This window comes from Amblyomma maculatum, chromosome 5 (assembly GCF_055883805.1).
Source record: "Amblyomma maculatum isolate TAMU_Amacu chromosome 5, ASM5588380v1, whole genome shotgun sequence".
NCBI classification, from domain to species: domain Eukaryota; kingdom Metazoa; phylum Arthropoda; class Arachnida; order Ixodida; family Ixodidae; genus Amblyomma; species Amblyomma maculatum.
In genome coordinates, this window is record NC_139348.1 from 21,197,479 (window position 1) to 21,213,835 (window position 16,357).

Consider the following 16,357-nt stretch of genomic DNA (forward strand, 5'->3'; position numbering starts at 1 on the left):
GCAAATGCTGCTTGATGCGATGAGCTGACAGATAGTATGCTAGGTTGGTATGGGGTACCACAGCACAAAACGGGGCGCCATCAGTCTCAAGATTAGTCAGCGGGGCGATCGTGGTAGGGTTTCATCCGGACGACGTGCACAACATCAGTGAACTTGCGTCGTCTGCGGCTTGAGGGATCTTGGGTCGCGCATTCAACTTCATAAGTAACGTCGCTGAGGCGGCGGAGGACACGGTATGGGCCGAAGTACCAACGCAGCAATTTTTCAGAGAGCCCACGATGATGAACGGGCGTCAAATCCAGACATAGTCTCCAGGCTCGTAGGCAGCGAAGCGCCGTCCCTTGTTGTAACGGTGAGCGTCTAATTGCTGTTGTAGGTATATGCGCTGTCTTGCCAGCTGCCGCGCTTCTTCCGCACGCTGAGTAAAACTAGCAATGTCCAGGTCAAGCTCATGTTCGTCGTCGGTGTATACGGGCAGCATTGTATCCAGTGGAGTGGTCACTCGACGGCCGAAGACAAGCTCGAAGGGTGTGAGCCGCGTCGTCTCCTGAAGTGCCGTATTATATGCGAACGTGGTATATGGGAGGATTTGATCCCAGGTCTTATGCTCTATATCCACGTACATAGACAGCATGTCGGCCAGAGTTCTGTTTAGCCGTTCCACCAAGCCATTAGTTTGCGGGTGGTATGCCGTGGCCCGTCTATGGCTAGTAGGTTGAAGGTTTATTTCCGCAACTGGTGTTGCGAGGACAGCCAGGGAAAAAGCTGTATAAACAGCTTGAGAGGTCCTGGCTTCCTCTTACAGAGCAGCATTGACGGCGGCGGAGTACAATACATCAAACAAGATGTGTGGAAAAAAAAAACATCGTCGGCACAAAGAAAGAGACGTACTTTTAGTACGCAGTGCATTGGACTTGTACAGTACAATACTACATGAACATTTGGGGCAATTCTTTCAAAGAAATATTGATTAAATCTATATTTTCGGAGCAGTACAACTGGTTCAGAAGGGTCGGTAAGGTATGCTGCAACATTTGTTTGCCATAGTTTGTGCGGCATTTCTTAACATGCCAAAGTTCTGCTGCGCGGGTATCATACACAGTTCTGCTTTGCTCTAACCCAGCAAGTGTAAGTAAGAAGTCATCCTTTTTCATTATGGCGAGTTTATATTTATAGCACAGCCTATAGTGATACATGGACTTCATTTGTATAACGTTGTGTTGATGGGCAAGGCTTGCAGTGTGGAAGAAATACGGCACTTTACATGCAATGCGTATAATGCGCTTTTGTAAGACAGTGAGTTTGTTAATATTTTCAGCTGTTGTTGTTGCCCACACCATACATCCGTAGTTGGCTATGGAAGAGAACAAAGAGTGGTAAAGTAACATGTTATCTGACGTAGGAAAATTAAAGCAATTTCGGCGCATGAAACCAACTGTTTAGGAAAGTTTCTGAACTACGTAATTACTATGATCATTCCACGACATATCTGCTGCAAAGTAAACGCCGAGAGTTTTCACAGACTGCACAAATTCTATTCTGGTATTGTTTAATTCAATTAGAGGAGGTTCGAAATGTTTATGACGTGGGTGAAACATGACTGCTGCAGTTTTGCTAACGTTAATCCTTAAGTGATTATCAGCCGCCCAAGTATTTATTTCTTTTAAGGTTTTATTAGCTCGATTTGCGAGATCAGCTATTGAAGTACCCGAAAAAAACAGGCTAGTGTCATCTGCGTAAATTATGTACTTAGCAGTGCTGTCGATGTTGACAATATCATTAACATAAAGAACCAAAAGAAATGGACCCAAAATGCTCCCTTGCGGAACGCCAGAAGCTACCGCTTTCAACTGGGAGCAATCACCGGCAATACTAACAAACTGAGACCTATGTCGCAAGTATGAGGAAATCAGCATATGAGCTATGCCTCTGATGCCGTAGTGATCCAGTTTCTTAAGCAGCACAGAGTGATTAACAAGGTCAAACGCCTTTGAAAAATCTAAAAATAATCCAAGTACCATGTTTTTTGATTCAAAATTTTTTAGTATGAACTCTTTCTGAGCAAGGAGAGCTAACTCAGTCGATCTGTTTTTACGAAAGCCATATTGAGCGGTAGTGATAATGTTATATCTTTCAGTGAAGCAGGATAGCCGTTTAAGAGTGACTTTTTCGAGGCCTTTTGAAAACACAGGTAACATTGATATCGGGCGATAGTTTGCCACTTTATTTTTGTTTTCTTTTTTATATACTACTGTGACTTTTGCCCTTTGCATAAGACGCGGGAAAACGCCGGACACCAAAGATAGGTTGAAGATATGGGCAAGGCAAGGTGCAAGATTGTCGATAGTAAATTTTATGGGCTGTATCTGGAAACCTGACGCATCTGTAGCTTTACTATTATTAAGTGATAAAAATTCTGTAATGACTTCATTTACTGTAACCGGTGTTAGAAATATTGTTTCACTATTTCGGGCACTCATATTAGACAGATTTACGTCGCCGTTTGATGTATCAGCAAAGGAAAGAAAGTAGTCATTAAAGGAATCTGCTAGGTCGGCTCCCTTTAATTCAATCCCTTCATGAATAATTTTTGTGGTCGGTTCGGAAGAATTATCAAAGATAGATTTTAAAACCTTCCAAACCTTATCAGATTGTCCACCAGTTGAATTAAATCTGTTATAAATATACAGCTTTTTAGCGACGCGAAGTTGCTTTGTGACCAAGTTCCTAAATTTTTTGAATGTTTTTAGCGCTTCAGGACACCTACTTTGTAAAAACTGTCTGTAAAGTTTATCTCGTTTTCTTATCAACTGCAACATGTCTTTGTCGACCCATGGTTTTCTGCTTTTCTTTGATTGGGAGAATTTCTTCAGTGGAAAGGAAGCATAATAAATGTCAGTAAATATCTCTAAAAATTTTGCGTACGCTTCATCAGGGTCACTTTCCTCAAAAACATGTTCGCAGTTAACAATAGATAAGCGTTCCTTGAACTCGCATAACGTGCGATCATTTACAACTCGATAAAATGACGTTTGGTGCGGTTGTCGTTGGGAATTCGAAGTGAGATTGACAGATATGAATGTTGGCATATGATCACTCAGAGCATAAGCGATAGTGCCAGATTTCAAGGCATCTGTTTTGAAGTTTGTTATGAAAAGATCTAAAAGTGTTTCGGATTCTGTTGTAATCCGTGTAGGTGACATGATGACATTTACACAGGAGTGAACGTTAAGTAAAGTATTAAACTCGATTGATGTGTTATTATTGGCCAGCATGTCAATGTTAAAATCGCCACCTAAAATTAACTGATATTGGTTCATGTTAACAAATTCTAGGAATGAATCAAGAAATGAAAAGAGCTCAGCAGAACTGCTACCCGGGGGACGATAGCAGACACAAGATATCCTTGTGCCAGACTTGACTGCCAAGACTTCGTAATGGGGCGTGATGCAACAAAATTCAGGCAGCATTTCCGATTTCATAAGATTCGAAACTAACATTGAAACACCACCTCCCCTTCGTATGGATCGATTCATATAGAAACACTTGTACGTCGGTATAACATAAACGTCACCTTCACAAGTAAACCACGTTTCCGAAAACATAACAACATCGAAACGAGTTTCCACTTCGCTGAAAAAACAGTCAAGTTCTTCTTGCTTATTTCGACCAGATCTGAGATTAACGTGAATACACGAGCAGCAATGAGGATTATCAAGCCTAATGGAACAGCTTAATGGAACAGAATGGTCACAGAGATCAACCAGATCAGTAAAAAAAGACATTGAAAAAAAGAGTCCCGCGTATTACCGCCCATTACTGGCCTCAAAACTGGTCTAAATCTGCTGCAGAACGGATGACAATCGCAGAATCGTATTGTTTCCTTCTAACGAACACTTTTCCATTCCGGTGCCAAGCGTACTGGTACTCATTTTCACCTGCCCAAGCCTTTGCATAGCGCAACAGCTCACGGCTTTGACGAGTCATGTTTTCAGTGACTGAAACATCCAACTGAGCATCTCTTAAGGCTGTCCGCTTCTGAAACCACATGTCCCGAGTTGAGAGCTTTGAAAACCGTACAATGATCCCGGGCACCTTCCCTGCCTTTGAAGGAAGTCTGTGCACAACATCGACGTCGTTCAAAGTGAGCTCTGGCAAATACACAGATTTTGCTACATCATTTACCTTTTCCATCAGATTCTCATCATTTGTCACCCGTATGCCATGCACCTCAAGATTCAGCTTTCTATTTCGCCACTCAAGGTCGTTCACAGTCATTTTCAACGACTCAACATCATCAGCGTCGACTCTGGTCTCAAGGGCACTAACACGTTTCTTTAAGGTACAGATTTCTCTATCATGTTAAACTTGTTGCTGAAGTATATCATCGTATTTTTTTGACATTAGTTCAATGGACTTCTTCACTTCGTCGACTTGATCAGGCAGGCCAGCAAGAGCATCAAGTTTTTGACATATGCCGGCTAAACAGCTATCAAGGTCTAGCTGCGTACCGGGCGTGTCAGAGCTTCCTGCGTTTGTTTTACGACAGTCTGGACATCGCCACGCTTTGCGACCTTTCTCGCCTTTTCCCTTATATGTGTAAGGTTCAGTACAGCCTTAGTCAGGCGGGCCGTAAAAGCTGCCCCGCGGTCGGTAATGATAACAGCAGGAGCGCCATGACGCAACACGATGTCGTGGACAAAAAACTCTGCTACTTCGGTGGCAGTTCCATTTGTGAGCGACGCGGTTTCAGCATATCGGGTCAAGTAGTCTGTCGCGACAACAATACAACGCTTTCCATTAGTTGACTTCGGGAAAGGACCAAGAAGATCCATTCCCACTTGTTGGAATGGAGTTTGCGGTGGAGCGATCGGCTGAAGAAATCTAGCTGGTTTCACGGGTGGAGTCTTTCGGCGTTGACAGTCACGGCAGGTTTTAACGTAGGATCGTACTGAAGGTAATAATTTCGGCCAATAGTATTTCTCCCGAATTTTTGCGTCGTGACAAGCGCTCAAGATGTCAGGCCGTAGGTGCGTAGGTATTACGAGTAGAAATGTCTCTCTTGATCTTTCAAAATTGCGCTTGTAGAGAACTCCACTTCGTAAAGCGTATGACTGCAAGCCACGACGAAAAACAAGCGGTACTCTACCACCGCGTCCTTCCAGATAATCGATGAGCGGCGCCAGCTCCGGGTCCTTGCGTTGAAGGTCCGCCATATGGGATTGAGTAATGGCCCCAATAAAGGGAAACTCTTCGGCGTTTTCTACTGCGGTGGAGTCCAATGGCGCGCGTGACAAGCAATCCGTATCTTGGTGTTTATGTCCCGACTTATAGACAACAGTAACGTCATACTCTTGAAGATGGAGGCTCCAAGGAGCTAAGCGTCCAGACGGGTCTTTAAGGCTTGCCAGCCAGCACAAGGAATGATGGTCGGTGACAATACGGAAGGGTCGTCCGTACAAATATGGTCGAAACTTGCTGATGGCCCAGATTACCGCAAGGCACTCCTTCTCCGTTGTCGAATAGTTCGCCTCTGATCGTGAGAGTGTTCGGCTCGCGTAGGCGATAACCCGTTCTACTCCGCCTTGCCACTGAATGAGTACCGCGCCGAGGCCAATGTTGCTGGCATCAGTATGTACGTCTGTTGCGGTGTCTTCATCGAAATGGGCGAGTATTGGGGGTTTGTGTAGGCGGCTTCTAAGCTCCTGGAAGGCTTGCTCTTGATCGTCTCCCCACAGGAAGGGTATGTCATCTCTGGTTAGTGCTGTCAGTGGTTCAGCTATCTTAGAAAAATCTTGGACGAAGCAACGATAGTACGAACAAAGACCTAGAAATCGTCGAAGTGCCTTTTTGTCGGTGGGACGTGGAAAATTTGACACTGCGGTAGTCTTCTCGGGATCAGGGAGAACGCCCTGTGCACTGACATGGCCGAGAAAGCGTAGTTCTTTGAAAGCAAAGTGGCATTTCTCAGGCTTGATCGTTAGTTGCGCACCTTTGAGTGCTTGAAGCACGATGCGCAACCTGTCCAAGTTTTGCTCGATAGTAGCCGAGAAATAACATCATCTAAGTACACCAAACACGACTGCCACTTGAGACCTGATAAAACCGTGTCCATCAGACGTTGGAACGTGGCCGGCGCAGAGCAAAGACCAAACGGAAGCACCTTAAGCTCGTATAGGCCATCGGGCGTCACAAATGCAGTCTTCTCTCTGTCTTTCTGATCCACATTGATTTGCCAGTATCCGCTTTTGAGGTCTAATGAGGAGAAGTACCTGGCATCGCGTAGTCGGTCGAGGGCATCATCAATCCTGGGCAGCGGATAGACGTCCTTTTTGGTCACGTTATTTAACTTTCGGTAATCGACACAGAATCTGAAGGTGCCATCTTTCTTTTTGACAAGGACCACTGGCGACGCCCATGGGCTCGTCGAAGGCTGGATCACGTCGTCCGCAAGCATTTCATCCACTTGCGTTTTAATGGCGTCACGTTCTTTAGGAGAAACCCGGTACGGGCGCTGGCATACCGGTAACGCGGTCTCATCGGTGATGAGGCGGTGCTTGGCGACAAGAGTACGACCGACCTTCGAGCCTGTGGCGAAGCAGTCTGCGAAATCGCTCAGAAGAGCCGAGAGAAGATTCCTTTGATCGGGCCTCAAGTCGGGGCTAATTTTAACGGTTTGCAGAGCATGACAAGGTGCGGCCCCTTCTTTAGGGTTCGTTCCGGCGGTGCATAAATGAGGCAAGGCAGTAACATCGTGAAGGACGGCAACAGCCGTGTCCTTGGCGAGATGCCGCATCTCCTTAGCAAAATTTGTCAGGGTGACAGTAGCACAACTGTTCTGGAGTTGTACGAGTCCTCGAGCAACGGCTAATTCCTTTTCGAGTAGTAGCGGAAGGTGCCCATCCGCGATGCCCTCGTAATCGTGGAACAAAATCATGCTTTACAAGAACCAGCACACTAGAACGTGCCGGAACCCTCACGTCATCGTCAACTATACGCAAAACGTTCAGACCTGGATCTTCGTTTTCAATGCGCGCCACGGCTCGTTTCGTCGAAAAGGAAACACGCGATTCTTTCAGGTCAATGACAGCGCCGTTGGTCTGCAGGAATTCTAGACCAAGGATCTAGTCTTTCGAACACTCAGGAAGCACGATAAATTCTCCGACATACACAAAACCACGGATGCCGACCCGCGCTGTGCACTTGCCTGCAGGTTCAATCAAGTGACTTCCCGCCGTACGAATTTTCGGGCCGGACCAATTTGTCAAAACTTTCTTCAATTCTCGGGCGAGACCACGGCTCATTACAGAATATTCGGCACCAGTGTCGAGTAACGCGGTGACATCCACTCCATCAATCGTTACACACAAATCGGAGGTAGTATGCCGGATGCTGTCGCTACCTGACACAAGTGAAATCTCGTCGGGTCGGCCTGACGGTGACGGAGGATCTTCACATTTCCCGACATCAGCGATCCTGCCTCCGAAGGCCGCTGGTATTAGTTTTCCCGGAGAGGGCTGGGAGAGCGGCGTCAGGAAGAGTGGGGTCTTGTCGAACGGTTGCTCTTCGGGTACGTAGACCGACGCTCTTGGTAACCGGATGTGACGGGGTACTGTCGCGCTGCAAGGTCGCTTGCAATCTCAGTAGGCTGTTCTGCTTTCCGGGGGTAGAGGCCCTCCGAGGCGAAACCCCGCATGTTGACGCGGCGGTACGGGCACGCCCGGTAAAGGTGACTGGCTTCACCGCAATGATAGCACAGGGGCCGGCGATCCCGGGGCTGCCATAATTGACTTTTACGGGGTGGCTGGTAGATTGGCGGAGGAGAGTAGCGAGGCTACATGCGGCTCCATGCGAGGTGCTCCATACGGGGACCCTGCGGCTTCATTGCTGGAGCTGCGGCGTTGGTACTATGGTCTGGCGGGGGAGCCTTACTCTGGACGGACGCGTAGGTGGGCCTCGCGTCAAACGTCTGGTGAGGAACGCGCTGCTGGGGAACAACGTCCGCAACTTGCTGACCTGCCATACGCACCTCGTCCCGGACGACTTCAGCCAATGAAGGAAAAGATGCTGTGTTGCAAGGCATCCGGAGCGCTTGCAGTTCCTCCCGCACGACAGAACGGATGAGATTGCGTAGTGAGTCCATGTCACTGCCGACATGTACAGGGGGTGCGTCGGACCTAATGATGTTCACGTCACGGTTGTACTGACGGGCTCGGCGTTGCAGCGTTGTCTCCGTGGTCTCTGCTTCGCTGAGAAACTCCGCCACAGTGCGTGGTGGACTGCGCACCAGTCCCGCAAAAAGTTCTTGTTTAACGCCCCGCATCAGGTGGCGCAGCTTCTTATCTTCTGGCATTTGTGGGTCTGCGCGGTTGAAAAGGCGCGTCATGTCCTCAAAGAACATACGCACGCTCTCGTTCTGGCGCTGAATGCACAAGTGTAGCACAGCTTCTGCTCGCTCCCGGCGGTCGGCGCTAGGAAACGTGGCTTTGAAATCACGACAGAAGGCTGCCCAGGATGGGAAGGAAGCCTCATGGTTTTCAAACCATGTCCGTGCAGACTCTTCAAGGGCTAAGTACACGTTGTGGAGCTTACGCTCATCAGTCCACCCGTTGTAACAAGCAACTCGCTCGTAGTTCTCAAGCCAGTCCTCGGCGTCCTCGAACACGTCGCCATGAAAAGAGGGGGGTGTTCGCGGCTGATGACACAGAATGTGGGTGGGAAGCCTGCTCTCAGATGTCATTGCAGCAGGTTCTACGACCGTCTGAGGTTGCGTCGTCCTGGTAGAGGCCGGAAGGGGTGCGAATTCAGGGGGCTCTCCACGTAGGCGGCGGCCGAGGCGTTGATGTACGGGGGTAAGCTCCGTATTGACAGGTTCATTATGCAGGACTGGATCGATACCTGGCTATTCCTCCACCAGATTTGTAACGTAACGTTACAGAGAAGGCGCTCTGGCACTTGGAGACCATATCTGGGAGATATGGTCTCCCAGAAGGAATTGGAAAAACTAAGAGATGAAAATAGACAGCTTAGAAGCATGCTACAAAATCTTAGTGGAGTAGTAGATTCCCTTCGAGGTCAAATTCAAAATCTGCAACAGCAGGGGCAGTCCAGATCTGACACAGCCGCTAATCTCAATATCAGGCCCAATACGCAGAACGCCAAAGAGGATAGCATGATCACTGACACGGCAAGCCCTCCACATGTAAAACGGAAGGTACGCGAGGATCACTACGAGGAAAAGTCAGTAGAAGAAAGGGTGACCCGAATTGAGGGGGTGCTAGATTCGATGGCCGCCTCCCTAAATCAAATCACCTCCCAACTCCAGACGCTTGTGGGGGCAGTGCAAAACCAAGCTGAGGAGTCTCAAGTACTCCGGAACGAGCTGCTAGGCATCAACGCCTGGCAGCAGAATATTGAACAGATGCTTGCGAGTAAACATGGCTCGCAAGGCTAAGTATGAGATATGGCAGTGGAACTGTCGCGGATTCCGAAGGAAACGGCTGGTGCTGCAGCAGTTCCTCACAACGATAGAACATGCACCTCTCGTATTAACACTTCCGGAAACCGGGAGCCCGGCTAAACTGTCGGGATACCAAGCATTGCACGGCGATAAGGGGGAGCGGTCGGCAGTGACAACTTTAGTTAAAAGAAATATGGCAGCAGTGCAACACGACCTCGCATCGCCAGAGATAGAAAATGTTTTTGTGGAGATTATCCTGGGAACCAGTCCTAGGGCCAGTATCTTCCTCCTCAATATTTACAGCTCACCGAGGCAGCGCAAGGCCATATTCAGGACTTTGTTCCGAAACGCAAAGCAAGTCAGCGGAGAACATCAGTTAGTGATTATGGGATATTTCAATGCAAGACACCCTGCGTGGGTGTACTGTACGCCTTGCCCAAAAGGGAGGCAGTTGTGGGAGAGTATACAAGACCTAGGGTACACTATACATACAGATCCTACCTGTCCGATACGAATTGGGAACAGTGTTAGCGTCGATACATCCCCCGACCTCACACTGTCTAGGCGCACCCTCAGTCCCCAGTGGAACAACACGCACATGAACTTCGGTAGCGATCACTACATAATCGCGCTTTAACTTGGGGTGTGGCCTCGGCCCCAAATGTCTTGCAAAGCCGGCGAAAGTGCAATGGGACAAATTTCGAGACAGCAGGATAGGCGACAATGAAGGCAACATGACTGACCTCGACACGTGGGTTGCACAACTAAAGTCCGACGTCAATGCAGCGACTAAATATCTCGATGGCGCTAACGCTCCGGATTTAGTGATAGTCGTCTTCTCCGCATATGGGAGGCAAAGGAACGAATGGAACGGAGACTTAAGGGGCAGCGGTGGTATCGTAATCTAAGGCGCAAGAAAGCTAGGCATAATAAGGCCATTGGATTAAGCTTTGTGGGCGATTCCTCTGCCCGAGGGATGCGCACGACAAATACACAGCGGGCCGTGTAACAAACATCTTTAATCTTGCAGGGGTCGTCTAAGGCTGTGCGGGGTCGTCATCCGGGGGGCTGCGGGTCCTCTCCGTAGAGAAGCGCCGCCAGGAGCGAAGAAGCAAGAACGAAGAGCAGGAGCGAAGAGAGGGCGAGACGGCGGCGCGTGCCTTCTTTTATAGCCCCCTCGCGCGGGACCGGTTATCCGCGAACGAGCGGGGAGAGGGAAACAGGCAGCGCGCAGAGAGCATTGGGAAGTGGCGCGGCTTTCGAAAGCGCGGCGCGCCACGGGCCCTACAGCTTTCAAGCTATGCGAGCAAAACTGGGGGGATCGATGCGAACACATGGAGAATAATATGAGCATGCCTAAGACCTGGGGACGTCTTCGTCCCCTTCTGGACCCTGAGAGCTCGAAAGCTCAAGTAGGCACTAACCTCTTTAAGATTAGACACTCCTTTCCAGGAGAGGACGAGTTCTTTCGACAGTTACAAGACTTATATGTTGGCGATACAAGCAGGAGGCCCCTTTAAGATTACTCAGGGAACGCCAATCATGAGCTTGATGTCCCTATTAGCACGGCAAAAGTGAGAGCAGAGATTCTTTGGCTCATAACCAACATGGCGCCGGGCCCAGATGGGGTAAGTAATAAAATACTGCGAAACCTAGATGACCAATCGATAGCCGCCCTAACTCAGCTTATGCAGGAGTGCTGGGAGAAAGGGGAAATACCTCAGCAGTGGAAAACGGCTGACATTATTCTCGTACCCAAGCATGGTAAACCGCTTCGCATACACAATTTACGGCCAATATCCCTAACATCATGCTTGGGAAAGCTACTAGAGCATGTTATCCTAGCCAGGCTCACCAAATATATCGATAGACACGACCTTTTCCCGCGGGAAATGATAGGCTTCCGCTCTCATCTCTCGACTCAGGACCTCATGGTGCAGTTGGAACATGACATTATCTGGTTCAAGAGTAAAGACGCTAAGGCCATCCTTGGCCTCGATCTAAAGAAGGCATTTGATAATATCTCGTACCAGGGAGTCATGGACGGCCATCAGCATTGAATGTAGGGACAAAAACATATAACCATATCAAAAACTTTTTGAGTGGACGTAGTGCCCGCTTTAAATTCCGCGATAGCACATCACTTTTCCATCTGGGCAGTAGGGGTACTCCTCAGGGCTCGGTACTCTCGCCTCTTCTCTCCAACGTAGCAACGGCAAAATTACCAGAACTACGACGTTACCCTCATTTAAATTTTAGTATTTATGCTGACGACATTACACTATGGATCAGCCGGGGTAGCGATGTCGTAATTGAACACATGCTACAAGAAGCGGTGCACACGATCGTGCGGTTTGTAGCAGAACGTGGACTTACATGCTCGCCGGAAAAATCAGAACCCTTATTTACAATCCACGGTGCCTGCGAAACGAGCGTAAAGTGGATATACAGATTTCAGTACAAGGACATCAAGTTCCTCAGGTGTTGCAGATCAGTATACCAGGTCTCCTTCTCCATGATAATGGCTACAACGGAGAAACTATTAAGAGGATTGAGCGGCATGTATCGCAAACAGTTAGCCTCATCCGCCGAGTTTCTAGTAAAGGCAGAGGACTAAAGGAAAAGAATCTTCTGCGCATAATCCAGGCATTTATCATTAGTCAAATCAGCTATTCTACGCCATACTTACCCCTTAAGGCAGCAGAACGACAGACATTAGAGAGCCTCATCCGCACAAGTATTAAAATAGCCCTTGGACTCCCGCGCTGTACTTCCACCGCTAGCCTCCTGCTACTGGGCATCCATACCACATGGGATGAGATCGCGGAAGCGGTACGCACTTCACAGGTAGAACGGCTCCACCTAACCGCCGCAGGCAGATCCATTCTAGAAAAACTGGGCATCGACACTTGGGAAGGCATCGAGAAAAAAGAGCTCAAATGCTCAGTAAGAAATTTAGCCGCTTGCCGCCGGAGGAAGTAGCCTTTGTAGGTGCTGCCAGAGGGGCAAGCCCCTTTATGGTTGCACCAGTAAGGAATGGGTCGGGTAGACCAATCATCGCGGTCACCCTGAAATCTAGATCTCCTGAGACAGTTTAGGAAATGGCTGTAGCTCTAGCCTGCGCCCAGACAAAGGCACGTTTCGTGATCTGCGACATCATAACTGCCGTACGAAATTACAGTCGTGGGTTGATTGCTTGAACACATCGTCTGGGACTGCCCCTTTTCTCTCGGGAGCGGTCTAAATGTCACGCCGCAACTCTGGGAGACCATGCTCCGCTACTCGGACCCTGGTCTCCAGCTAGCCGCCATCCAGCTGGCCTGGGACGCCGCCGGAAACAATGTCTGCCGGCCTGCGTCTGAGATGGGGCAGCTGCCATCCATCCCAAGCGACGGAGGGCCGGAGCCTCTTCATCCGCTGGAAAAAATAAAAATTTCTGCTCTCTCTTCTCCTTTTCTTCTCGTTGTCTTTCTGCTTTGGCTTGCTTCCTGAGCCATTCATTGTCTCTTTCGGCTCGCTTCCTGAGACATTCTTTCTCTTTTTTCTCGTTGCCTCTCTACCTCGGCTCGCTTCCTCTGCCTTGCTCTCTCATTCCTCTCTCTGCCTCTTTCTTTCCTTATCAGCCTCTTCTCTTTCCTTCTTAGCCTGTTCTAGAACCTCTCTTTCTTTTCGGTCCACCCATTCTCGCAGTTCAGCTCCTTTAAGACCTTTCTCTAGGCCGAATGCAAATATCTCCTTGAGATTCATCTTCAATCTAACTGCCTAATGCTAACACATATCACTACTCAATGGACCTTCACAACTGCTTCAGCGTGGTACCTCTCGCTATCGCTCTGCTGCTACACTGTTTACGACCTCTTCGTAAACTCTTCCAACTCGTTCTCCGTCCTCTGAGCTTGAGTGCACCAAACTTCCTGTCGCGGACGCCAGAATAATTGTCACCTGTTAATAATTACGAGGATTATAATCGATGAGCCGTTAACGGTGCGCACACTCCCAGACACCGTTAGAGTGAGGGGGGTAGCTGTTCCGGTCGCAAAGGAGATGCCCTCGACTTGCGTGGGAAGCTCAGCCGGAATTCAACTACCTTGTAGTGACAGAAGGGGGTGGCCGTTTGGTGTCCAGCTGTCGCCGGTTCAGGCCGGGTAAGGTTCGGAGTCAGAAGTAACAAACAAAACACACTTTATACACAGCAAGAGACGATACAGAGGAATACACACAATCACAAAATGTACAGACGAGAGGTTCACAGAAAACTAACGCTAAGCATACAACTAGAGATGTATTCAATAACACAGAGGATTACAACACCGAACAAAATATGAGAGAGACACATAAACAACACCAAATTGTTCACCGGGTACTGTTGCAGTCCGACGCCTCGAGAATCACGATGTGGCCGCCATGGAAGACAAGTGCCGCTCCATCGCAGGTCCGTGGGCTTGCCAGCAGCGGGTGATCCCCGGGAGCCCAGTTGTCGCACTTGCGAACACGCCGCAATCACTGACACACTGACTACACAAGCGGCGCGGCCTCCATAAATAGGGCGCGCCGCGTCTGTCTGTTAAGGCGCGCTAAGGCTAGCGCGCACATACACTTAGCTTCGCTGGTTAGAGCGCTAACTTTTCCTCCCGTAGAGCCGCGCGTCGTCATTGGCTAGGTCTCGTAGAATTTTTTGGAGATGTTTGGCATCTTCCGGATTGAGGAATCACCGTCATCACCGGGTGATGAGAAAGATGGTGACGGCGACGCGTACGAAGCTACAAGCACTCTAGCGTGGGGAAGAAGATTTTTCTCGAACATTGCAAATCCTTCGATGCGGTGTCGCGCGGGCCTCGCGCCGCGCCGGCTTGATAAAAATGTGCACCGATTTCGTGACACCTGTGTATTGTGAATGACATATTATTCAGCAGCTCTTCGGATGACATATCAAGATTTAGCCATGTTTCCGTAAAACAGCAATATTAGTGAGGCTACCTTTGAGGATGGCTTCGACGCATTTCCTTTTGGGTAAGCAGCTACGAATGTTTGGGAGAACAGCTGATATTTCGTGGTGCGTAGCTACGCGGATGGGTTGTTGTATCGGCTGATGCAATGTAGACTGAGTAGGCCTGAACTTTCCCGTGAACACTTTCAACTCTTGGATAGAATCTGACACGGCTTCGTAGGTGTACTGATTTTTTCCCATGACCAACTTATCGAAGCGTATCTTAAAATTCATGATATTATCAAGGTCATACGAGTATAGTTTTGCTCGAGCTGTACGTACACGCGCTGTATTTAACAGCCAATTATGTCTAATGATTGTTTCCTGAGCGTTGGTGCTGTGCGCGAAAGTAAGAAAGCGTTTTGTCTTATCCTCTGTTTCACATCTATAAAGATCGAAATCCTGTCTTCCAAGGTGTCATTCAGCCGTTCTGTGAGTGAATTCTCTTGTGGTGTTATGATGTAGTATTTCGATGGGTTGTGTGACTCAGCCCGAACATGCAAATATGAACAAGCCGCATTAGCTGTCAATGCTTTTTCTAGTCAAGATATGCGTGTTCAATGACGATTACACAGTCCGGGCTCGTAGCACAAGCAAATTCATAAAGGTATGCGAAACTTTGAACGCTGTGTTTGAATTGAAGGAGAAACAGCATTTCGTTGGAACGCCTCACGTATTGTGCATCAAGCACTATCCACTTATTTCCCGCTGGCAACATAGAAAATGGTCAGAGTATGTAGATTCCCACTCGTGCAAATGGTGCTTCACGATGCTCGATGGACTAAAACATGCCATGTGGTTTGAGAGGCGGCGCCCCCTAAACTGGCACTTGTGGCAGGTCCGAACGCAGCACTCGGCTGCGAGGAAATTTTGCCTTGCTGGTAGTACTGAGATACTCTATAATAAATTGCTGCGTCTTCGAAAGTAAATTCGTCGTCGCAGGGGAGGAGGATCTATTTTGCGGAGTGCGACAGGTATTGCCAGTAGGTAGTTTTTCATAGTGGCGGTGTGTGTTTTACTAAAAACATCATCCCAGAGACAGGGGGACAGCTGCCCGTGGGCCCCATGGGAAGGTACGAATGGATGGTGACCTTCTTCATGCTCTATGAGTTGCATCACATCTTCGTAGGCGTTTTGTTCTCTGATAAATTAGGACAAGCTGCCTGCGCCTGAAAATTATTCTGCGTTGCCGTGGATTGCTTCCACGGGTGCACGCGAAAGACTGCTGGCGCAGGTGTACCTGGCACAAGAGTAGTTAACGATACAAAGAGGAATTCTTAGAAACGAAAGGCTCAACGTACTAGCCATCCACATGGGTCCTGCACGTTCTTCAATTTGATCTAGTGGTGCCACTTTCAAGCATGCGTGGCACATTGTGATATCCCATACTATTTAAAAACACTCATTTTCTCTTGTGGAGCGTTACATTAAGCTATTCAATGTGTGCGGCGAGGATTGCCGATCCCTTTTTCAGCGCCGCTCGGGAGCTGAACGAAAACTGTTGGCGTCCAAATGAATTTTGGTATCGGCACAACCGTCAAAATGAGCTAGTACAGGTGGCGACTGCTGCCTTCGTCGTAGATCATAAAAATAGGATCCTATGAGCAAAAGTTGCGAAAGCACTTTGTGAAATATGATTCTTACAGGCGCACACAAAAGTATGAGTGTTAAATTTCAAAGGAGGAGCTTGATTCAAAGGTATAAGCCGCGGTGCTTGTGGCTGGCACAATAAACGCCGCTGCTTATAAGAGACGTCTGCACCGAGCTTGCGCTCCCAAAGGGAGAACGGAGCATACCATATCGTTACCAACCAGATGAAAGGCAGCTGCTTAGGTAGAGAAGGACTGTATAGCGGCCATATTTCAATTCCATTCTCAGAGCCCCAGCGCTAGCTCTCCTCTCGCAACCGT